At 37.2% G+C, this 25984-nt stretch overlaps 2 protein-coding genes and 1 pseudogene across 3 annotated transcripts in view; 1 reads left to right on the forward strand and 2 right to left on the reverse strand.

Moving 5' to 3' along the window:
* The window catches only part of LOC144617001 (uncharacterized), a 101422-nt gene that overhangs the window by 63151 nt on the left and 12287 nt on the right, over positions 1–25984 (reverse strand). The gene's annotated exons all lie outside the window — the stretch shown is intronic.
* Positions 1–25984, forward strand: part of CCNY (cyclin Y) — a 315237-nt gene that overhangs the window by 45613 nt on the left and 243640 nt on the right. The window lies entirely within an intron of this gene.
* LOC144616957 (transmembrane protein 126A pseudogene) lies at positions 1649–3575 on the reverse strand (annotated as a pseudogene).

Consider the following 25984-nt stretch of genomic DNA (forward strand, 5'->3'; position numbering starts at 1 on the left):
CTTAGGTATATATTAGGAGTAAAATTGCTGGGCCATGTGGTAACTCTATGTTTGATCTTTGGAGGAACTACCAGACTGCTTACAGGCTGTACCACTGTACATTCCTAGTGGTAGTATATGCGGGCTCCAATTTCTCCACATATTTACCATCTTTGTTATTATCTTTAGGGTTATAGCTATCCTATTGGGTATGAGGTGGCATCTCATTGTGGTTTTGCTTTGCATTTCCCTAATAGCTGGTGTACATTTGTACGTCTTTGGAGAAATTCAATTTTTTGCCCTTCTTTACCTAGGTTGTCTTTTTATTACTGAGTTACAAGAGTTCTTTATATACTTTACAAATTTCCTCCTATTTTGTGAATTGTCTTTTCATTTTCTTGATGGTATCTTTTGAAGGACAAGAGTTTTAATTTATTTTTTAATTTTTTTGAAGCACAAGAGTCTTTAATTTTTATAATGCTTAATTTATTTTTTCTTTTCTTTTCTATGCTTTCAGTATCATATCTAAGAAACCATTGCCTAATTCAAGATTATGAAGACTTACTCCTATGTTTTCCTCTAAGAGTTTTATAATTATAGCTATTACACTTGTGTCTTTGATTCGTTTGGGGTTAGTTTTTGTACATGGTGTGAGGTAGGCTATCCAATTTATTCTTTTGTGTGTGAATATTTGTGGTCCCAGCATCATTTGTTTAAAAAGTCTACACTTTCCCTCATTGAATTGTCTCAGCACTGTAGTCAAAAATCAATTCATTGTAAATGTGAAGGTGTATTTATGGACTTTCAGTGTGAGTCATTACATCAAAACCACAGTCTTGACTACTTAGCTTTCTAATAAGTTTTGAAATAGGGAAGTAGGAGCTCTTCAAATTTGTTCTTGTTTTTTGAGATTTTTTTTGGCTATTGTGGGTCCCTTAAATTTCCATATGAATCAGCTTGAAATGTCTACAAAGAAATCAGCTGGAATGCTTGTAAATACACTGCATCTATAGACCAATTTGTGAGTATTGCTATCTTAACCATATTAAGTCTTCCAATCCATGTATGTAGGTTGTTTTTCCATTTATTTAAATCATCTTAATTTTTCAACATTTTATAGTTTTAAAAAAAATTTTAATGTTTATTTATTTCTGAGAGAGAGAGAGAGAGAGAGGCAGCATGTGAGCGGGGAGGGGCAGAGAGAGAGGGAGACACAGAATCTGAAGCAGGCTCAAGGCTCTGAGCTGTCAGCACAGAGCCTGAGCTCAAACTCAGGAGTCACAAGATCATGATCTAAGTTGAAGTTGGGTGCTTAGCTGACTGAGCCACCCAGGGGCCCCTCAACGTTTTATAGTTTTTAAAATATATTTTAAAGCATAAGTTTTGCATTTATTTTATTAAAATTTATTCCTCAGTATTTTATTTCTTTGGAGTTGTTTTCTTAGTTTCATTTTTAGATTGATTATTGGAAATGTATATATCTGCAGTTGATTTTTGTATATCAATCTTATATCCTGCCATCCTGCTGAACTCATTTACTAGTTTTAATCTTTTTTAGTAAGTTCTTTAGAATTTCTACATAAAAATCATTGCATCTGCTAACAGAAAGCATTTTACTTCTTCCTTCCCAATCTGGATGCCTTTTATTTCTTTATCTTGACTAACTGCCCTGGCTAGAATCTCCAGTATAATATTGAATAGAGGTAGCAAGAGGAGACATCTTTATCTTATTCCTGATCTGAGGGGGAAAGCAGTCTTTTACCATTATGCTAGCTGTACATTTTTTAGACATGCCCTTTATTAGATTAAGGAAGTGCCCTTCTATTTCTTGTTGAGTTTTTTTTTTAATCGTGAAAGTTTAAATTTTGTCAAATGCTTTTTCTGCATCTATTGAGATGATCATGTGGTTTTTGTCCTTTGTTTTGTTGATATGTATTACAATCATTGATTTTCAGATGTTAAACCAACTTTACATTTCTGGGATAAATTTCACTTGATAATGGTGCATAATTCTTTTTATATGTTTCTGGTTTCAGTTTGCTAGTATTTTGTTGTAGAATTTTGCATCTGTTTTCACAGAAGCTATCGGTCAATTTTCTTTTCTAGTGATGTCTTCTGGTTTTGGTGTCAGCGGAATACTGGTATGATAGAATGATTTGGAAAGTGTTTCATCCTCTTCTATTTTTTCGAAGAGTCTGTGAAGAGTTGGTATTAATTCTTATTTCAGTGTTTGGTAGAATTCACTAGTGAAGATATCTGGGCCTGAAAATTTTATTTTGGTAGTTTTCTAATTATACCTCTATCTTTTTACTTGTTATAGGTCTATTTGAGTTTTCTATTTCTTTTTTAATTCAATTTCAATAGTCAATTTTTCCGTGTCTCTTTTAGGCATTTGTCTCTTCTACTTATTTAATTCATTGGCATACAGTTATTCATAGTATTCCTTATAATCTTTTTTAAATTCACACACTAGATGTTTAATTATACATTACAATTTTATTTTTGTGTGCACATTTGTTTAACAGTCACTGAATTTCCAGGCCAGTTTCAGGTAACTGAAGAGACTTTATAATTAGTTTATATTGTCTAGATCCAAGGTATGCTACAAACACAGTCAGAGCAAATGGGAAGTAACATCTTTCTAAAGACAGGCTTAGAAATTCTAGTCCAGCAAGTTAAGATGCTTCCTTTCTCTGGTAGCAGGGCTGGCTCATATCTAACTGCTCTACAACCATTCATAGGTATCACCAAGAAAACAGGATATAAGACCTGTGTTATGGTACAGGTTTCACAAGTCAAATCATCTGTATTCAAAGGTAAATTTACAAAACCTTTGTAAGATGCATGTGCTGTAATAAATGGGATCACTGTGATTGGTAAGCCAGCAGCTATATGAGCCTGTGTCACATTTAAGATGTGTTGATAAAGACTATTTGCTCTTAGACCACAGATAGCAGCATTAAGTCCAATATATGTTGATCCATGTTCAAAGAGATTCCTTTCTGCTTCTGGGAGTTCATTAATTTTTCTGGTTATGGTACTGAAAATTAAATTTCCTTGACAATATCATCTGGTTCACAATTATCCATCTTGAGCCTTATGCTCTCTGCACAGCAGTTGGTGCCTCCACCAGTCCTCCTCTGACAGGGGGCTGAGTGAATGGGGGCTCACTCCAACCTTTGCTCAACTAGCCTGAGTGCAGCCATCTTTGGCTGACAAGTGACTCTTCCTTATAATCTTTTAAAATTTCTATAAGTTAGTAGTATTGTGCCCCCTTTCATTTTTGATTATATCAATCTGAGTCTTTTTCTGTGTGGTCAGACTAGCTAAATATTTGTCAATTTTCTTTTCTTTTCAAAGAGCCAAATTGATCCTTTAAATTTTTCTGTGCTGTTTTTCAATTTTCCATTTTATTTATCTATGCTCTAATCTCTGTTATTTCTTTCCTTTTGTCTGCTTCAGGTTCATTTTGCTTTCTTTGCCATAGTGTTTCTAGGTGGAAGTTTAGGTTATCAATGTAAGATATTTCTTCTTTTTAAATTTGGTGTTTACATTTATAACTCTCCCTCTAAGTACTATTACTGCATTACATAATTTTTGGCAAATTGTAGCTTCATTTTGATTCCTCTCAAAGTATTTTTATATCTTCCTTGTTATTTCTATTTTGATACATTAGTTATTTAGGAATATATTATTTAACTCCACATATTTGTGAGTCCCCAATTTCTTTCTGTTATTGATTTTCTTCTTTCACCCCATTATGGCTGTAGAATATACTTTATATAATTTAAATTTTTAAAAATTTACTGATACTTGTTTTATAGTCTAGCAATGATCTATCCTGGTGAATGTGCACTGGAGAATAATATGTATTTTGCTGTTGTTTGGGTGGCCTATAAAGGTCTTTTAAGTATAGTTGGTTTATAAATGTTGAAGTCTCTGTTTCCTTGTTTATCTTCTTTCTAGTTATTCTATTATCGACAGTGGAGTATTGAAGCCTCTGACTATTACTGTTGAATTGTCTATTTCTCTCTTTAATTCTGTCAGTTTTTGCATTTTGGTGGCTCTGTTGGTAGGTGCATATATGTTTATATAATTGTATTATAAAAACATGATTTTTTAAAGTTTATTTATGTATTTATGTATGTATGTATTTATTTATTTATTTAATATAATTTATTGTCAAGTTAGCTAACACACAGTGAATACAGTGTGCTCTTGGTTTTGGAGGTAGGTTCCCGTGATTCATTGCTTACATACAACACCCAGTGCTCATCCCAACAAATGCCCTCCTTCTCAAAACATGATTTTTTATAAACATGTTTATAATTGTATTATAAACATATAGGTTTATAATTGTAGTATAAACAACAGCATATTATAAACATATGTTTATATAATTATATTATAAAAGCACGATTTTTTACAAACATATGTTTATAATTGCATTATAAAAACATAATTTTTTATAAACTTACACTTATAATACAATTATAAACATGAATGTTTATCTGTATTATAGGCATATATTTTTATATAATTGTATTATAAACATATATATGCATTTACCAACAGAGCCACCAAAATGCAAAACTGACATTATATATATATTTTTTTTTTCTTTTAGTCTTTTTTTTCAGCCTGACAGTCTTGGCTATTTGATTGATTGATTAGTACACTCACATTTAATTTATTATGGATATAGTTGAACTTACATATGCTATTTTACATTTTGTTTTCGATATGTCTCATCTTTTTTGTTCCTTTTTTCTTCCTGTACTACTTTCTTTGTTTTACGTAAATATTTTCTAGTGGAACATTTTACTTCTTTTAACAATATTTTTCACTGTGTTTTTTGTTATTTTCTTAATTATTTTTTTTAGTGGTTTCTCCAGGGTTTACTAAATACATCTTAACATATTAGAACCTACTTTAGACTTACACTAGCTTAATTCCAGTGAGATATAGATATTACTGCTATATAGCATCTATCATACTTTGAGTTCTTTGAATTTCTTAAGTGTGTAGATTTTTATTTTATTTATCTTTTTAACATTTATTCATTTTTGAGAGACAGAGAGAGACAGTGTGAGTGGGGGAGGGGCAGAGAGAGAGAGGGAGAAACAGAATCCAAAGAAGGCTCTAGGCTCTGAGCTGTCAGCACAGAGCCCTACGCGGTGTTCAAACCCATGGACTGGGAGACCATGACCTGAGCTGAAGTCAGACGCTTAACTGACTGAGCCACCCAGGTTCCCCAAGTGTGTAGATTTTTAAAAATAAAATTTGGGGGGCGCCTGGGTGGCGCAGTCGGTTAAGCGTCCGACTTCAGCCAGGTCACGATCTCGCGGTCTGTGAGTTCGAGCCCCGCGTCAGGCTCTGGGCTGATGGCTCGGAGCCTGGAGCCTGTTTCCGATTCTGTGTCTCCCTCTCTCTCTGCCCCTCCCCCGTTCATGCTCTGTCTCTCTCTGTCCCAAGAATAAATAAAAAAAAAAAAAAACGTTGAAAAAAAAAATAAAATTTGGGATGTTTTCAAGTCATCATTTTGTCTAATCTTTTTCCTGCTCCTTTCCCCTCTCCTTCTGGTACTTCTGTTACATGTATGTTGGTGTACTTAATGGTATCCCACAAGAAAGGGAACTCTCTTTCCCTTTGGAAAAAGAATGCAAACTGGTGCAGCCACTGTGGAAAAATAGTGTGGGGGTTCTTCTGGAATGGTTATCTGAGGCGCTCCAGGTACCTGTTCCCCAGTGAAACAACCATAACTGGTAAATAGTAATTGTCCTGAGGAAATATATCAAATGAAGAAACATTTATTCAAAAAAAAATTATTAAATATCTGTAAGAACAGCCAGACTCTGTGGCACTTGAGCCATGGCCTTTTACCTCCCCAGGACATTTTGTAGAACAACAGAGCAATCATCTAGCAATTAGTGAAGCCCAATATTTATGTATAATACCAAATGAAGCAGACAGCTTAACAAAGAAGCTATGATGACAATGTCACATCAAATAAAGAATATGTATAAAGGTATAGAAACTATTTTTCAAAACAAATGGAAATTTTACAGTACAAAAGTACAATAAAATTCTCTCTAAAGCCAAGCTTTAGCTAGCTGCATCCCACAAACTTTGAAAAATATTTTCTCTTTTTCTCTTCTCATTTCTTTTGTGACTCATGGTTTAATTTCCAGGTATTTTGTAATTTGCAGATAACTTTCAGTTATTGATTTCTAGTTAAGTTGCATTTTGTCAGAGAAATCCTCCATGTGATTTCCATCCTGTTGAATTTATTGAGACTAGTTTTACGGCCCAGTATATGGTAAATGTTCCACTGGCACTGATTATACTGTAAAGTCTGCCATTGCTGGGTGAAGTGTTCTATAACAGTCAATTAGATTCAGTTATTTGACAGAATTATTCAAGTTGTCTATATTCCTATTTACTTCTCTACTATTTCTATTAATTGTGGAGAGAGGTGCTGAAATATCCAACTCTAATTGTGGATTTGTCTTTTTCTCCTTTCAATTCTGTCAGTTTTTCCTTCATGTAATTTGAAGCAATTGGGTGTATTCCCATTTAGGAATGTCATTTCTTCTTAGTGACTTGACATTTTATTATTATAAAACATCTTTCTTTATCTCTGGGAGTATTCCTTGTTCTAAAGTCTACTTTGTCTAATATGAAGATAGTCATTCCACTTTTCTTATGTTTCATGTTTACATGGTATATCTTTTTCCATCCTTTTACTTATATTTTTCCTCTGTCTGTACATTCACAGTGAATTTCTTGTGGACAGAATGTGGTTAGACTTTATTATCCAGTTGGACAATCTCTGACTTTTTACTTACTTATTTTTTTAATGTTTACTTATTTTTGAGAGAGAGAGAGAGACAGAGTGTGAGTAGGGGAGGGGCACAGACAGAGGGAGACACAGAATCTGAAGCAGGCTCCAGGCTCTGAGCTGTCAGCACAGAGCCCAACACCGGGCCCGAACCCGCGAGTGGTTAGATCAAGAACTGAGCTGAAGTCAGATGCTTAACTGACTGAGCCACTCAGGGGCCCCTCTGACGTTTAATGGGGAAATTTAGTCCATCTTTATTAAGTGTAATTATTGATATGGTTAGGTTTAAATCTACTGTTTTGCTATTTGTTTTCTACTTGCCCCATATACTTTCTTTTTTCTTCTTTTCCTATCTTTTGAATTAAGTGAATATTTTTTTAATATTCCATTTTATGTCCTCCATTAACTAATTTATTATATTACTTCATTTTACTTTTTAATGGTTGATATAAGGTTTATGGCATGCATCTTAAATTATTAGTGTACCTTTAAATAGTGGTGTGCCACTTCTGCAATAATGTAAGAATTTTCATCAATGTGTAGTTGACCCTTGAAGAACACTGGGGTAGGGGCACTGATCCAACCCCTCTCATAGTGCAGCCAAAAATCCACATAAAACTTTTGAGTCCCAAAACTTAACTACTAAGTAATAGCCTACTGTTGACAGGAAGACTAACACATATTTTGTATGTTATAGTATTATATACTGTATTCACACAATAAAGCTACAGAAAAGAAAATATTAAGAAAAACATAAGAAAAATGCATTTACAGTACTGTATTGTATTTATCAAAAATAAGTCCATGTGTAAGTGTACCTGTGTAGTTCAAACCCATGTTGTTAAAGGGTCAACTGTACTTCCAAGGTCCTTCTCTTTGGTCAGAATTTGAACAGCTTGCAGATCTCTGTGAGCTCTGGGGGTTGTTCATCTTAGAGCTCCTTAACTAATGTTCTCTGCCTGGCCTCATAGAGTCTTACTCTGTGTATTAACCAAAGATGCAAGGCGGATCCTCTTCAGATTTCTAGCTCTTGCTCTGCCTAGCTTACTCGTTTCTGGTACTCTGCCCTGAAAATTCCAGCTGCCTCAGCCTCCCTAACTCTGGTCACTGTTTCCTCAATTCAACAAAGTTGCCATGTTCTCCTAGAATTACCCTTCCCTGCATCACAATCCAAAAAGTAGCTCCCGAAAGAAAACTGGGACCATCACAAGCCTCACTTTATTTGTATCGCTTCTCTCAGGGGTCATAGTTCTGCTTCCTCTGTTATTCACTGTCTGAAAACAATTGTTTTATGTATCTTCTCTGGTGTCCTGTTGTTTGTTACAGTAGAAAAAATCTAGTACCAGTTACTACTTCAGGTCAGAAGCATTTGTTTACTCTTTGGTTATATTTGTATTTCTTATAACTTTATTTTTGCATTTGCCTATATGATCTATTTTTTATTTATTGTTACCATATGGTTCTTGGAAATACATGTTCATTCCTTTCTACTACTTAGTAATTGCTTTCTCAGAGGGTAAAATATGCTTGCAGATATACTGCTTGAAGAACTTTTAGGCTAAATATGAGGTTTTTTTCAGACAAGTGATACAAGGCCTGTTATTATTCAAGCTAATAGCTATTCAAGCTAGTTTTCACCACATTTTTATTATTAATTAGTATTTAGTGTATGTAATTTTATTCATTGGCTCCTAAATAGAATAAAAATGTGACTTTAAACAACAGAAACATCACAATCTCAGAGTGACTTAGGTATTGGACAGGAGGTTTTTCAGTCCCATTTCTTGTTGGGTGAAAGAACTAGATTCATGCCACTTTTGTGCAAGCAGTGAGCTGAGCCTTTCTTAAGAATTTACAGTAAAAAAGATAACATAACTCAAGTATGCTCTCTTCGTAACTAGGAAATTCCAATATGTATTAGCCTAAACTTGTCTTATAATGGAAGTTTATCTTCTTTTTTCCTATCCTTACTGGAAACTAAGATTAGATACATTTCATTTGCCCAAGTTTCAAATTACTGATAAAGCAATGGTATTTTTTATACAGCAGTGGGAAGCACCAAATATCTATTTGGGGGCTTTATATTTTTTAAAAGCATTTCTCAGTTACTTCTGGTAACAATAAGATCCTATTCTTATTGATAAAGTTCAGTTTATATAATACTCTCTGAGTAGTTGACTCATAGTGACTCCCTATTTTTCTTACCTCAGTGAGTTCCAATATCTGTGAAATTAAAAATAACTATGATTTTGCTAAGAAGAGGTAGAGATTACTATACAAATACCAAAATATATTATAAAATTGGTATAATTAAAACAGTGTGTTATTGAGGCAGGAATGGATTGATAGATGAATGGAAGAGAATAGAGTCTAGAAATAGACTTAAATATGTAATAATTTAGTATATGTTAAAATTAGCATTTCAAATCAATGAGGGAAGAAAGGAATTGTTTAATAATTGGTGCTAAGATAATGGGATAACCATGTGGGGAAAAATCGTATTCTTATTTCATAATACATGCAAAAATAAAGTCCAAAAGGATTAGAGTTAAACATAAAGATAAATCACTGAGGAGGTGCCAGGGTGACTCAGTAGGTTAAGTGTCTGACTCTTGATTTTGGCTCAGATCATAATCTCAGAATTCATGAGATTGAACCCTGCGTTGGGCTTGCCCTGACAGTGTGAAGCTTGCTTGGGATTCTCTTTTCCTCTCTGCCCCTTCCCAGATTGTGCTCTCTCTCTCTCTTTCAAAGCAAATAAATAAACATTAAAAAAGTTAAGTCACTGAGGAGAAGATATTCACAATTTTAAAGGAGAGGAAACCAAACCCAGAAACCTGAAAGAAAAATATTAGCTCATGTACATGGGTATGAATGTATAAGCCTGTGTATGTGCGGGTATGTGTGTGTGTATGTCTGAATGAGCTTATGCATAAAAATGTCTGGAAAGATCTATACCAAGCTCTTAACAGTGGTTATTTTTAAGGGGAAGGGTCAGAAAGGACTTTTACTTCCTTTTTTCATGTCTGTTTATGTCATTACTATTTTGTTACAATTAGTATCTGTAACAACTATAATCAGGAAAATTTTTTTTAAGTTTATTTATTTATTTTGAGAGAGAGAGAGAACACCAGCAGGGGAAGGGCAGAGAGAGAAGGAAAAAGAGAATCCCAAGCAGGCTCCAGGCTGTCAGCGCAGTGCCTGTCATGGAGGCTCGAACTCACAAAACACGAGATCATGACCTGAGCCAAAATCAAGAGTGGGACACTTAACCGACTGAGCCACCCAGGTGCTCCAGGAAATTCTTTCAGTTTTTTTTTTAAGTTTATTCCTTTTGAGAAGGAGAGAGAGATAGTATAAATGAGAGGGAGTGAGAGAACCTCAAGCAGGTTCCAAGCTGATAGCTTGGAGCCTGATGCAGGGTCAGAACCCATGAATCTTGAGATCATGACCTGAGCCAAAACTAACAGCCAGATGCTTAACTGACTGAGCCACCCAACTGCCCCAGAAATTTTTTCATTTTGAAGAATGAGTGCATAATGAATGGATATTGCCTATGCACACATGATGAAATAAAAGCTACCATTTATTGAATGTCAATTATGTGCTAGCTAGCCCCTTTTATGACTGATTTAGGGCCCAACACAACCCCATGAGATAGGTTCTACTTTTAACCTCCTTTATAGCTACTGAAGCAGGAAAAGATTGATAGATTGATGTTAAGACAATTGGAGGAAAGACCTCTTTAGAGAGGTCACACAGCTAGTAAGTGGCAGGATCAGGATTCAAACTCAGACAGTCTGGCTGGCCTTAGAGCTAAGATCTTGATTAGAACACTCTACTAGCAAAAAAGAAAAAAAAATATGAAAAAAAATAGGACACTCTATTAGCTTTCAGAACAACCATTACCTGAACACAGGCATAATATCCCTTTTTTAATAGATTTATGGTCACTATGTTTAGACATGATGGAGGCCCAACTATGAATATAGACTGAAATATGAATATGTTTTCATCAACACTAGAAAAAGACGTCTGAAAGAGGGTATAAAGACATCCCTGGAAATATCCTAGAGTGGAATCATTTATGTCCTACCCAGGAGAATGAAGGTCTGTGGTGAATTGTAATCATCATTTTGCAGATAGTTCTTGGCTGCACAGAGCTTTTATGCATTGAATGTCTCTTCTCATTTCTTCAACACCTGAGATATGTGAATCTGACATACAAAGTCTTCTCTTCTGTCCAGAAGCAAGTTTTTATTGCTATCTTTCTATCAAAACAGGTTAATACTTTGTTAATATTTTGAAATCAAGAACAAAGCTGTCAATCTGAGATAAACAATTTGGGAACACCCAAAGGCATCTCAGGAGGAACAATTTATGGTTGACAAATTCAATCTAGATCATAGCCATTGACAACAATATTAATTCCTCAATTAGCAGTAAAAGTGGAGTGACCATGCACACTAAAAGATAATCAAGTCTGAGTAGAAAATTGCATTTTGAGAAGTCCAAATATAAATGCTTATTATAGGTACCATATTCCTAATCAGTATAACCAAAATAATTTATTAGGAATTAAAGAGACAAGGGAGGAAGAGAAAATGAAAACCATGAGTTTCTATGATATAATATGGGAGAGGACTATTCTATGATAGTCCTCTCCCATATAACAAATGCATATTGGACTTACAAATGTTTTCTTTCTTCCTGGGGATTTTGATCAATGGAGGTTTAGTGATATAGGTTTAAATATATTCATCTCACTTCCCAAAGTGGTGTTGGTTTGCGCTGTTCCACAGGGCAGTGCACACACTTTTAGCCCTTGCTGGCTGCATACAAATCCTCAAGCGGGGCTAGGAAGGAGCGGAGAACGCTTAGTGCACAGTCACTACTCACTGAGAAATCTGAATGTTGTGCCCTGATCTCTTTGCAAGAAAGCCAAGAGTTGGGTTTATATGGGGAATAGTGGGAAGCAAGCTTCCATTGCTCTGTACAGGGCATTCATCACGGTCTGCCTGGGATGAGAGTTAACCAGGAGCAGGAGAGAGACCATTCCTCTTACCTACCGGGTGCTAGCCCTGTACTAGACACCTTGTCAATGATCTGTATCCTGCATCAGAGGCTGAACTTCTAGAGGGTACCAACCTCTCTGACTCTTCTGGTATCTTTGCAGCTCCTCACATGATAGAAGTTCATCAGATATTTATTTAGTTATGGTTAAAAGTTGTACGTTAGAAGTTGTTGAAAGTAAGGCTGAGGAAGTTAAAATGTATAGTGTAATAAGTAAGGATCCACTGCAGATTCTTGAGAAGGCTTTTTTTTTTAATGTTTTGGTTAGGTTATTGCAGGGTTTCTCAACCTTGGTACTATGGACATTTGGGACCAGATTTTTTTTAAGCTTATTTATTTATTTGAGATGGGGGGAGAGGCAGAGAGAGAGGGAGAGAGAGAATCCCAAGCAGACTCCACATGTGTCAGCACAGAGCTCAATGCAGGGCTGGAACACATGAACCGTGAGATCATGACCTGAGCTGAAACCAAGAGTCAGACGCTTAACCGATTGAGCCACCCAGGCGCCCTGGGGCCACACCCTGGCCCCAGCGTTAAAGGTGTGTACACTGTCCTGTGGAACAGCGCAAACCAACACCACTCTGGGAAGTGAGATGAATATATTTAAACCCCCAGTTGGGGGGCCTGTCCTTGTGCATTGTGGGAGGTTTAGCAAAATCCCTAGCCTCTACCCACTAGATACCGGTAGCACTCTGCAGGTGCAACAACCAAAAATGTTTTTCAGACATTGCCAAATGTCTCCTGGGGAGCAAAATTGCCACAGTTGGAAACAACTAGGCTATAAGGGGGAATGGTGACGTTAGAGGCTGGGAATATCAGATGCTCAGATCAGAGGAAGAGGAGCCAAAGAAAGGAGGTAGATGGAAGATAATTAATTCAAGTGTAATTTGATCTAAAGATAGTGACTCATTACTGGTATTATTACAGCTACATGTAGTATTTTGGAGTCTAACACAGAAGTGTTGGGTCGTACTCAACTAAAAATCTAAGGAACAATTCATGAGGGATTCCCTATTGTCTCTTCCAGAAAAATATGAATCCTTACATTGCTTGGAGAAAACCACAGCCAGAGTTGTTATGGAAAGGTTGTGGCCGACTGTCGTTTTGCTGGAATTAATTTCCCCTTTATATAACTGGAAATACCAAATTTAAACATGCACCTTTTAATGCAAATTGTTATTTTATATTTACAAAGCTTTCCGTTTATTGTGCAAGAGAAAACTTTCCTGCGGGTATGCTGTAATTCCCTCCTGCTAAGACGTAGATTATAAAAATCCATGCTGTTACTCTTTGCAATGTGAAACAACACTCCTTAAAATGTAGTGGATATTATCAAATCGGTTTCAGGAGAGGCTTGAGGGAGCAGGAAAATGAAGTAGATATTAGATGCAAAACAATTTGGTTTTGAAAAAACTGCACACTTGTTGTTTATTCCAGTGACAGGAGCTAATAGTGAGTTCATTGTAACCAACTAATGTTGCAGCATCTGGTATAGTTTTAACAGAACTGCTGTTCAAGGCAGAGATTAGGTGAGGTTTAGGCTGCCCATGGTTTGCTGCCATGCTTCATTTTCTGAATTCTCCTTATTTTCTGCATCTGTAAGAACTAAAGAACAGTCATACTATCTTTCTGTATTTGAGTGTTGATAATTGGGATATGTGGATGCTTCTAGGTATATGTTCATCTGGAAAAGATATTTGCTTGGTGGCCTTTACACCGATGACATGAAATTCTCTGATTGGAATCTGGGTCCTGATACACAATATTTAGAGGTTCTTGATACATGATCTTTAGAAGTGACAACCCTTGGGACTATGGTGCCAGTCTGGTCCCTTATAAAAGTACACAGATATGCTTGGGATCACTTACACTGTGTTTCATTTCTACCATGAAACTGGTTGATAAAAGATGCATGAAATCCACTCATATTTTTCAAAGTGAGTTTCTAGGGTTGGAAAACATCCTGTGTGAGTTTGCACTTTAAATTCTTATTTTGTGCAGCCCCTGGGTGGCTCAGTTGGTTAAGCGTCTGACTCTTGGTTTTGGCTCAGGTCATGATCTCACAACTGGTGAGTTTGAGCCCCACATGGGTTTCTGCACTGACAGTGCGGAGACTGCTTGGGATTCTCTGCCCCCTCTCCTTCTGCCCCTCCCCTACTCATGTTCTCTCACTCTCTCTCTTTCTCTCTCAGAAATAAACATTAAAAAAATAAATTGTTTTATATACCATCTTGAATTTATCATTGGGCACAGTGTAAAAGTCAGCCCCAACCATTGTGTTGCCTTGTGCAATATTTCAATCTCACAGGACAGTTCTGGGGGAGGAGAGGTCTCCCTGGTGGGGCATTAATGCCACCAGCCTCTGCTCTAGGTTTCCAGAAGCCTCTTCCCTAGCTTCCAGTCCATCCATTCCAGCATCTCAGGGTAGAACTCTTCCCCTCCTTGTGGGGACCAATAAAGGGCAAGTGCAAAGCAACAATTAATGAAGGTTGTTGGTCATTCAGAATGAGACATCCATACTGGTGGAGGCTATTTGGGAAGATCTGTCCTCCTCTCTGGTGTCCCTTTTTTTCTGTTCGCTATTCCCCCTACTTCTCCCATATTCCTCTATTCCCTTTCTCCCTTCTCTCTTTCCTTTCTTCCTTCATTTCTTCATCTGTTTCAGGTGCTGTAACAAAATACTGTAGGCCAAGTCCTTTATAAACAATAGAAATTTATTTCTCACAGTGCTGGAGGCTGGAAGTCTAAGATCAGAGAGCCAGCAGGGTAGGGTTAAGACTCTCTTGGGGTCACTTGTTGTGTCCTTGCATGTTGGAAGGGGCTAGGGAGCTCTCTTGGGCCTGTTATAAGGGCACTAATGCCATTCGTGAGGTCTGAGTCTTCATAACCTAATCACCTCCAGGCCCCGCTTCCTAGTATCATCACTTTGGTCATTAGGACTTAACATATTAATTTGTAAGGGGACACAAACATTTACACTATAACAATTTCCTATATGATATAACAACCTTCAGGTTGCAAAGCATCCAACAATAATCTTGGCTTCTGCGTATAATTCTGATTTCTTTTAGGATGCTCTTTAAGGAAAAGTTTAGTCTTTAGGGGACCAGGAAGGTGGCAGTAGTTCTATTTCAAATAGTTTTTTGGGTTCTTTTCCTCTCAAATAGTTTTTATAAAAAGTAATCTCTATGCTCAACGTGGGGCTCGCACTGAGAACCCCAAGATCAAGAGTCACATGCACACACTACCTACTGAGCCAGTCAGGCACCTCTCCTCTCAAATAGTTTTAAACAACGTGTCTGGGAGTTCAACCATCTACTATAAGGGAATTGTACCAAATACTGAGTACTCTCATCCCTACCCCAGTGGGTGGGATCCCACGCCCTGGGGAGCAGCAGACTGTAGCACACCTGGTCCCTGGGCCAGACTGCAGGGTCTCACCTCTACTGCTCACTAGCATCCTGGATTTCAGGCCTCTGTTCCCTGATTCCTAACACAGCAGTGACAACAGCAAGCTGTCATCAGGTTGTTACGAGGGTTAAATAGTTTATCAATATAAAGTGCTAGCCCATAGTTCACACTCAATAAATGTCAGGTATAATGATATCACCATCCTTGTCCTCAAGGAACTTGTAAACTAGGGGAAATGGGACAACAGACATGAAAGATTTACAAAAGAGAGTCTGTCATAAAGTTTTACGTGTTAGGGTTTAAATGTCACAGGAGTTAAAGAAGAATGAAATTTTTCAGGGTCTGTGGTCAGGTAATGTTAATAGAGGCGGAAGGTTGTTGAGGCCAACATACACTAAGCACTTACTACTTCTATTACTCAGTCACCCAACTGAGCGTTTACCCCATGACATTCACTTTGCTAACCATGCTTTGCTACTCTGAAGAAGAGGCATAGTTATGATCTCTGTGCTGGGTGCTGGGCTAAATAACCCTTCTATACATTGTGCCATTCAATCCTTTCAACACCCCTAGAATCAGGTGGTCATATCTCCATTTTACATATGAAGACACTGAAGTTAAGAGATGTTAGTTTCTTTAAGGTGACAGTGGTAATAAATGACAGAGCTGGGACTGGAGCACAGGTTATCTGATGGAAGAGCATGCAAAAAGAGGGGTGTGTAAGGTGTGAAAGGCTGACTGAAATAGGTGTGGAGGGCAGGAAACCAATGAAGCCAATTCTAGTGGGAACAGAGAGTTTACTGGGAGCTAGAGATAAAATGGGATTGCTATGGATGGTCTCCTTAGAAAGACACCACAGGGCAAGTAAAGGTGCTTGGACTTCACCTGGTGGCAGTGGGAAGCTCACTGGCTCCTAAGCCCTGGAGAGAGAAACATGATGAAACAAGTTATTACCGAGTTTAGCCTGGCTCCAGCCTAATGGGCAGTGGCACATTAGAAGGGTCAATTTTGGCTTGAGAAGGCAGACAGGCAAAGGAAGTAGGATGGATGCAGGTGTGAGCTGATGAGGGCCCAGAGCAGGGTGTGCTGAAGAGAACAAAGAGGAAACATCAGATCTACGGGACTCCTTAAAGGCAAATTGCCAGGTCTCTGTGCCAGCTTGGATGAGGATGGTACATGAGAGAGGGAGGATCAGAGTGTTCCAGAATTTCTTGCCCTAGCAGTACTGAAAATAGTGATGTTTCTGATGAAGCAGTGAAAATCAGGAAGATATGTGGCGAAGGCTTTTTGTTGTTGTTGTTTTATGCACATTGAGCTTAAAGCTGCCTCTGGGAACCCTGTAAAACATTTGGGCTAATGGAGATTGGAGTATGCATGAGAAGTCAAGGCTGGAGACAAAGATTTGAGAATCAGCCATGTGGAGAAAAAAAGGATATATCTCTAAGGCAATGATAATGCATAGGGTTAGGTGCCAAAACAAGGAAAAGAGGCTGCAAAGGGAAAGAGAGTGATTGTTTTGGATAGTTATGGGAAAATCAGGAAAATAGAAAAAATAACGGCACCCTATATAAGACAGGTCAGAAGGTGATCACTTGGGCTCTTTGAGGAAGGAAGCTCATGGGCTCAGTAGATTGTGAAGGTGGAGAGAGGCCACACAGAAAGAAGTAGGTGGGGGAGGAATGGAAGGGAGTGAGCAGAGATGATGGAGAATCTACAGACTTCCAGGAGTTGAGAATTAGGATAGGCCTACTGTGGAAGGGGACACAGGGCCAAAGGAAGGTTGTCTCTGTTTCTTTGTAGAATTAAATGGTGTGGGGATGTTTGAAGGCATGTGATTGGCCGTGGACACGGAGAATTTCACAACTCTACAATTATGAAACAGATAGGTTTAACATAAAAAAACTTTGGGGAGAGGATCTTTTTGCAGTTTTCTTAAATGGAAGTGGGGACAGTACAGACCATGCCCCCGACTCAAACAGAAGTGGAGATTTTTCATTGACTTTATCACAGTGACCTCCAAGCCTTTTTTTTTTTTTTTTTTGGTTGCTTATATCTAGTAGTATAATTTTTTTGAGAATTCAGTTTCAATGTATACATATTTAATTTTGAATTTTATATACATATACTACCATGATTAGCTAATATCTCAAGGTACATCATTCACCAGGGTGAGTACATTACTAAAAATGTGTATATAATTTTATAATTCAAATGTTGTTCTTGGGGCTCCTGGGTGGGTCAGTCAGTTAAGCATCCAACTCTTGATTTTGGCCCAGGTCATGATCTCATGATTCATGGGATCGAGTCCCTCATCAGGCCCTGCACTGACAGCACAGAATCCCTGCTTGGGATTCTCTCTCTTCCTCTCTCTCTGCTCATCTCTCTCTTCATCTTTCTCTCAAAATAAATAAACAAACTTAAAAAAAAAATGTTGTTCTTGATAATTTAGAATTATTTTGGGGTGATTTCCTATTAGAATTGATTATGTTGTCATTGTTTTTACCTTGTACTTGGCTGAGGGTTTGTTTAGTAAAGCTATGTAACATAATCCATATTAACTAGGTCTTTGCAAACTCCTGTCTGTAGAAAGTGGGCCCCACACCTTCTTCAGGGAATCACACATCCTGTTCTTGACCCATGGCTGTCTAATGTAGGACTGTGTGAGTATACCAGGGTCAGTCTATATATTAAACATTCATACAACCTAATTCTCCTCTCCCTCCCTCTTTCCCCCTCTACCTTCCTTCCTTGCTACGAAATGGATATCCACAGATGCTCTACTATTTTCTCTTACCTCCCAATAAATCATCTTACCTTGGGGCATGTGCCCCCACCCCTGCCTTGGAGAACACAACTTTAGAGAGTGAAAAACTGAGGAAATGGGAGAATCACACTTATTATTATTACAACGCAGCACTTCTTTTTTGTTTAGTGTAGGTTTTATGCCTTGGACTGGGAATCAGGAACTTGGGTCTTAACTTTCTCTTTGTCTACAACTTGTATACTATGCCCTAGGGCAAGCTCCTTTATCCTCCCTGTGCCTCAATTTCCTAATTCACATACCAGGGATGAAAAGACCTGTCATACCTTACTTAAATGGCTGCATAGGTTCTCATGGACTAATGTATGTGAAAGTGTTACAAAAACTGGAAAATCGCCAAATGCATTGCAATTTCATCTCTAGACCACACAGATTCCACATGGTACACCATTCCCCCCCCCCCCCCCCCCCCCCCCGCCAAATTCTTTACAATGTAGCAAATCCTTTGATTATTATTACTTCAAGTCACTGAAGTGTAATGCTTACAGGCAGAACTATGCTTCTTGTTAGCTAGAAATGCTTACACATTGCTTTCTGGGGTCACTGGGCATATAACTGTTACTTCCCTGAGGTCCCTTCTGTTTCACGTTGTCTCGCAAAAGCCCTGTTCTTCCTGTCAACAAAGTCTCATGCCTGCACTTCCTGCCTGTTTGATGGGCAAGTGTCTCCAGATGGTTCCCCTTAGTATGGACTCTGCCAGGCACACCCAAAGCCCAATTTATACACCACTCAGACAATTCAGAACACAGAAAGATACCACACAACTTGCTTTGCTTAAATAACCAAGATGAAAGTAAAACAACTTTTTTGTGTGGGGCTAGAATCATTTTTGAATAATTTTTTCTGATGATTCAATGTTTGGAAAATTTAGGAAAGAGAGATAAACAGAAAAAAAAAAATGACCTGTATTCCCAACCTCTTTGAACATTTTGGTGTAAATGGTACCATTTCTCCCTTCTATTAATAGGAATAAAATCATTGTTTAGTAATATTATTTTAAAATATGTAATAACATACAGTGTATCTTGTTATTAAATATTCCTTTCTAATATGATTTTTAATGGTGCATTATATTCCATTGAATGGATCATATTTACTTAACAATAGGCTATTGTTGAACACTTGGTGGTATTTTGCCTGCAGAGTAGTAGAGCTGGCCAGTGGGCAGGGATGGGAAGTGAAAGACACAGAGGGTTTCCCCTGAGCAGATACTCCAAAGTAGATACTCAGGTGAACCTTTCCCCTGTGTTCTTTTTCACCCATTTCCTTAATGGTAGAACTTAGCCACATGTTCACTACTGCAATGCATATCTCATATAGCTGTATTTTTTAATAAGTTTATTTATTTGTTTGTTTGGAGAGAGTGACAGAGAGAGAGAGAGAGAGAGAGAGAGAGAGCGAGAGCATATGCATGAGTGAAGGAGGGGCAAAGAGAGAGGGAAGGGAGAATCCCAAGCAGGCTCTGTACTGTCAGCTCACAGTGGAGCTTGATCTCACAAACCGAACTGTGAGATCACGACCCTAGCTGAAATCAAGAGTCAGCTGATCACTTAACCAACTGAGCCACCCAGGTGCTCCATCATATATCTCTCTTTTTAAATGTATCAATGATTACTTCTTTTGGGTGAACTCATAGACATGGAAATTTAGGATTAACTGGCTTAAAATATTCTAAGGCTTTTGATGAGTATTGATTGCAAAATTGTCAAAGTTAGAACCAACTTATATTTCCTGGAGTAATGTAAAATACTCTTCATCTCTTCAGTGTTATTGCCAACATTGGGTGTAATTTTTATGTTTATTTATTTTTGAGACAGAGAAAGTGGGGGAGGGGCAGAGAGGGAGACAGAGGATCCAAAACAGGCTCTGTGCTGACAGCAGGGGCTGACATGTGGGGCTTGAACCCACGAGCTGTGAGATCATTACCTGAGCTGAGTCAGACACTTAACTGACTGAGCCACCTGGGTACTCCTTGCATGTAATTTTCTTTAAACATATTTAAAGAAATATTGACCCCAAATGGCAGAAGACAGAAATAATAAAGATTAGAGAAGAAATCAATGTTATAAAAAACAAAAAGTAAAAAACAGTAGAACAGATCAATGAAACTAGAAGCTGATTCTTTGAAAGAATTAACAAAATTGATAAACCCCTAGCCAGTTTGTTCAAAAAGAAAGAGGAAAGGACTCAAATAAATAAAATCAAGAATGAAAGAGGAGAGATCACAACCAATACTGCAGAAACACACACAATATTAAGAGAATATTATGAGCAGTTATATGCCAATAAATTGGGCAACCTGTAATAAATGGACAAATTCCTAGAAACATATAAACTACCAAAACTGAAATGAGAAGAAATAGAAAATTTGAACAGACCCATAATCAGTAAAGAATCAGTAACCAAAAACCTCTCAAAAAACAAGAGTCCAGGGCCAGATAACTTTCCAGGGGAATTCTACCAAACATTTAAAGAAGAGTTAACACCTATACTTTTGAAGCTGTTCCAAAAAATAGAAATGGAAGAAAATTTTCCAAACTCATTGTATGAGGCCAGCATTACCTTGATTTCAAAATCAGACAAAGACCCCACTGAGACTAATTTTGCTGATGAACATTGATGCAAAAATTCTCAACAAGATACTAGCCAACTGGATCCAGCAATACATTAAAAAAATTATTCACCATGATCAAGTGGGATTTATACCAGGGATACAGGGCTGGTTCAATATTTGCAAATTGATCAATGTGATATATCACATTAATAAAAGGACAAGAACCACATGACCCTCTCAACAGATGCAGAGAAAGCATTTAAATACAACATCCTCTCTTGATAAAAACCTTCAAGAAAGTAGGAATAGAAAGATCATACCTCAAGATCATAAAAGCCATATACAAAAGACCCACCACTAATATCATCCTCAATGGAGAAAAACTGAGAGCTTTCCTCCTAAGGTCAGGAACAAGACAGGGATGTCTACTCTCGCCACTGTTATTCAATATAGTTTTGGAAGTCCTGGACTCAGCAATCAGACAACATAAGAAATAAAAGGATTCTGAATCGGCAATGAGGAAGTCAAACTTTAAAGATTCCACCAAGGGGAGCTTGGGTGGCTCAGTTGGTTAAGTGTCCGACTTCAGCTCAGGTTATGATCTTGCAGTTTGAGTTTAAGCCCTGCATCAGGCTCTGTGCTGACAGCTTGCTCAGAGCCTGGAGGCTGCTCAGGATTCCATCTCCCTTTCTCTCTGCCTCTCCCCCACTCATACTCTGTCTCTGTCTCTCTCAAAAATAAATAAACATTAAACAAAAAAATTTTTCAAAAATATTCCACCAAAAAACTGCTAAAACTGATCCATGAATTCAGCCAAGTCACAGGTTATAAAATCAAAGCATAGAAATCCGTTGCATTTCTATACACCAATAATGAAGCAGCAGAAAGAGAAATCAAGTAATTGATCCTATTTACAATTGCACTAAAAACCATAAAATACCAAGGAATAACCACAACCAAAGAGGTGAAAGATCTATACACTAAAAACTATAGAAAGCTTATGAAAGAAATTGAAGAAGACACAAAAAAATGGAAAAATATTCCATGCTCATGGATTGGAAGAAAAAATATTGTTAAAATGTCAATACTACCCAGAACAATCTACATATTCAATGCATTCCCTATCAAAATAACACCAGCATTCTTCACAGAGTTAGAACAAACAATCCTAAAATTTGTATGGAACCAGAAAAGGCCCTGAATAACCAAAGGGATCCTGAAAAAGAAAACCAAAGCTGGAGGCATCACAATTCCAGACTTCAAGATATATTACAAAGCTGTAATCATCAAGATAGTATGGTACTGGAACAAAAACAGATACTCAGATCAATGGAACAGAACAGAGAATCCAGAAATGGACCCACAAACGTATGGCTAACTAATCTTTGACAAAGCAGGAAAGAATATCCGATGGAATAAAAACAGTCTCTTCAGCAAGTGGTGCTGGGAAAACTGGACAGCAACATGCAGAAGAATGAACCTGGACCACTTTCTTACACCATATACAAAAATAAACTCAAAATGGATGAAAGACCTAAACATAAGACAGGAAACCATCAAAATCCTCAAGGAGAAAGCAGGCAAAAACCTCCTTGACCTCAGCCGCAGCAACTTCTTATTCAACATGTCTCTGGAAGCAAGGGAAACAAAAGCAAAAATGAACTACTGGGACCTCATCAAAATAAAAAGCTTCTGCACAGCAAAGGAAACAATCAGCAAAACTAAAAGGCAACTGACAGAATGGGAGAAGATATTTGCAAATGACATCTCAGATAAAGGGTTAGTATCCAAAATCTATAAAGAACTTATCAAACTCAATACCCAAAAAACAAATAATCCAGTGAAGAAATGGGCAAAAAACATAAATAGACATTCTCCAAAGAAGACATCCAGATGGCCAACTGACACATGAAAAAATGCTCAACATCACTCATCATCAGGGGAATAGAAATCAAAACTACAATGAGATACCACCTCATACCAGTCAGAATGGCTAAAATTAACAACTCAGGCAACAACAGATGTTGGCAAGGATGTGGAGAAAGAGGAGCCCTATTGCACTGCTGGTGGGAATGCAAACTGGTGCAGTTGGAAAAGTGTGGAGGTTCTTGAAGAAATTAAAAATAGAATTACCCTATCACCCAGAAACTACACTACTATGTACTTATCCAAAGGATATAGGTGTGCTGTTTTGAAGGGGCACTCACACCCTAATGTTTATAGCACCGTTATTGACAATAGCAAAAGTACGGAAAGAGTCCAAATGTCCATTGACAGATGAATGGATAAAGATGTGGTACACACACACACACATACACACACACACACACACACACACACTGGAGTATTACTCAGCAATCAAAAAGAATGAAATCTTGCCATTTGCAACAACATGGATGGGGCTAGAGTGTATTATGCTAAGTGAAATTAGTCAGTCAGAGAAAGACAAGTATCATATAACTTCACTCATATGTGGAACTGAAGATACAAAACAGATGAACATAAGGGAAAGGAAGCAAAAATAATATAAAAACATGGAGGGGGACAAAACATAAAAGACTTTTAAATATAGAGAACAAACTGAGGGTTGCTGGAGGGGTTGTGGGCAAGGGAATGGACTATTTAAATAGGTAAGGGGCACTAAGGAAGATTTGTTGGGATGAGCACTGGGTGTTATATGTAGGGGATGAATCACTGGATTCTACTCCTCAAATCATTATTGCACTATATGCTAACTAATTTGGATGCAAATTAAATAAACAAAAAATAAAAAACAAACAAGCATACTTTTCAGCGGGAATACTTCTGTTTGTTTACTAAGTTGTCTTATGGGTATCTTGCCAAAGAAACTTCTTGGTTTTTGGACTCTATTAGATGGTTATGAAACTGTTTATGTTCTTGTTTACTTTTAAGGGAATAACTGCAGCAATGAGGAATGAAAGCTGAACATACCAAGATAGTGTAGTACAATCACAACTGAATACCAGGATGTGCTGATAGACAAGAAATCAATAACTGATGTATTGGTTAGAGGATGTTTTACGTTACAAAGTGTACGGACTAACATTTAAACATGAGAAATTTATTAAAGATGAATTTAAAAAATTGTGATTTTGAACCTAGGTACATTTTTGAAGATTAACCATGCCAATTACCTAATTCTTTTGTATAGATCATGAGGTGACTCCTAGATTTTAGGGAAATAGCTGCTTTTTAAAAATTTTTTTTCTTAATGTTTATTTATTCATGAGAGAGACAGAGAGAGCGTGAGTGGGGGAGAGGCAGAGAGAGAGGGAGGCACAGAATCTGAAGCAGGCTCCAGGATCTGAGCTGTCGGCACACAGTCTGATGCGGGGCTCGAACTCAAGAACCATAAGATCATGACCTGAGCTGAAGTCGGATGCTTAACCGACTAAGCCGCCCCGGAAATAGCTTCTTGATGTTTGATGTCTGAATTTAATCTCTATATAACAGATCTCCCACCAACCATGATTCTGGCTGCTAACAATATTTGATACCACAAATCAAGTTTGCCAAGGCACTCAAGTGACTCAAAATTGGTTAACAGTGGCAAATCAATATCTGACATATTACAGTATTATCTTTTCTATATTCTCACACTAAGGGCTGATTTGTGTTCTCACCCCTTCCATAACATGGGAGAACCCTCCTCATGTGACAGAAACTCTGTGTGTGAGGAACCATGAAGTAAAAAAGACAACCCATAGAATGGGAGAAAATACTTACAAATGATATATCTGATAAATGTCTTATTCCCAGAATACGTAGAGAACTCTTACAACTCAGTAACATAAAGATAAATAACCTAGTTTTAAAGTAGGCAAAGGACATGAATAGACATTTCTCCAAAAAATACACACAAAGTCCCAATAAGCACACAAAAAGATACTGAACTTCATGCAAATCAAAATCACAATAAGAAGCCACTTCATACCCAATGGAAGGCTATAGTGAAAAACAGGCAATAACAAATGTTGATAAGAATGTGGAGAAACTGGAATCCGCATTCATTGTGGGTAAGAATTGTAAAATGGTGCAGCCATATTGGAAAAGTTTTGTCATTCCTTGAAATTTAAACATGGAGTTACTATATGACCCAGCAATTCCATTGTTAGATATCTATCCAGGAGAAATGAAAACATATGTCCACACTTGTGTGGACATATAATTCTCAAAGCAGAATTATTTATAATAACCAAAAAGTGAAAACCACACAATGCCCATCAATTAATGATTGGATAAACAAGGGTATATCCATACAAGAAATTTTATTTGGTGACAGAAAGGAATGAAGTATTGATAAATTACACAACATTGATGAACCTCACTACATGCTAACCTCAATTATTCAAAATGAAAGATGCCAGTTGCAACAGATCGCATATTATATGATGATTTATATGAAATGTCTCGAATAGACAAGTCTGCAGACACATAAAGCAGATTACTGGCCTAGACCTGGAAGGCGTAGGGAGAGTAGGAATGGTGAATGATTGCTAATTGGTTCCTTTGGGGATGTGTAAAGGTTCTAAAATTAGATTATGGTGATGGTTGCACAAGTCTGTAAATATATTAAAAACCATTGACTTGTACAGTTTAAACAGCTGAATTTTATGGTTTGTAAATTATATCTCAATAAGGTGGCTAAAAAAGTGAACATAGTTTCAGGGACAATATGAAGTCGTTTCACATATATGAAACCAAGTTCCCAGAAAGGGGAAGGTGAGTAACAGATGGCTAAAAAACTTCTCACATTTAATGAAAACTATAAACCACACACCAGGAAGCCCAAGGAATCCCATGCAGAATAAATACACATATTTGCATCACAAACTGAGGTATATCACAGAAAAATTGCTTAAAACAAGTGATTAAGAGAAATATCTTAAAAGCAGCCAGAGAAGGGGAAAACCCATTACAAACAGAGGAATGTAGATAAAAATTATAGCAGACTTCTCAGCAGAAATATGCAAGAAAAAGTGAAATGACTCTATAAAATGCTGAAAGAATAAAAAATCAATTTAGAATCCTATATCCAGTAAAAATATTCTTCAAAACAAAAGAAAACTTTTAAATAAACAAAAATGGAGACTTTGTCACCTGCTACTTGAACTAGAAGAAATGTTAAAGTTCTTCAGGCAAAAGGAAAATGCTATCTGATGGGAAACTTGAATTTACACAAAGGAATGAAGAGTACCAGAAATGGTCAATATGTGAATATAAAATAATTTTTGTATCAATTTATTCATTTCTTCAGTGGTAACTGATCAAAGCAAAAATAAAC

Source organism: Panthera onca, chromosome B4, assembly GCF_046562875.1.
Source record: "Panthera onca isolate mPanOnc1 chromosome B4, mPanOnc1 haplotype 2, whole genome shotgun sequence".
NCBI classification, from domain to species: Eukaryota; Metazoa; Chordata; class Mammalia; order Carnivora; family Felidae; genus Panthera; species Panthera onca.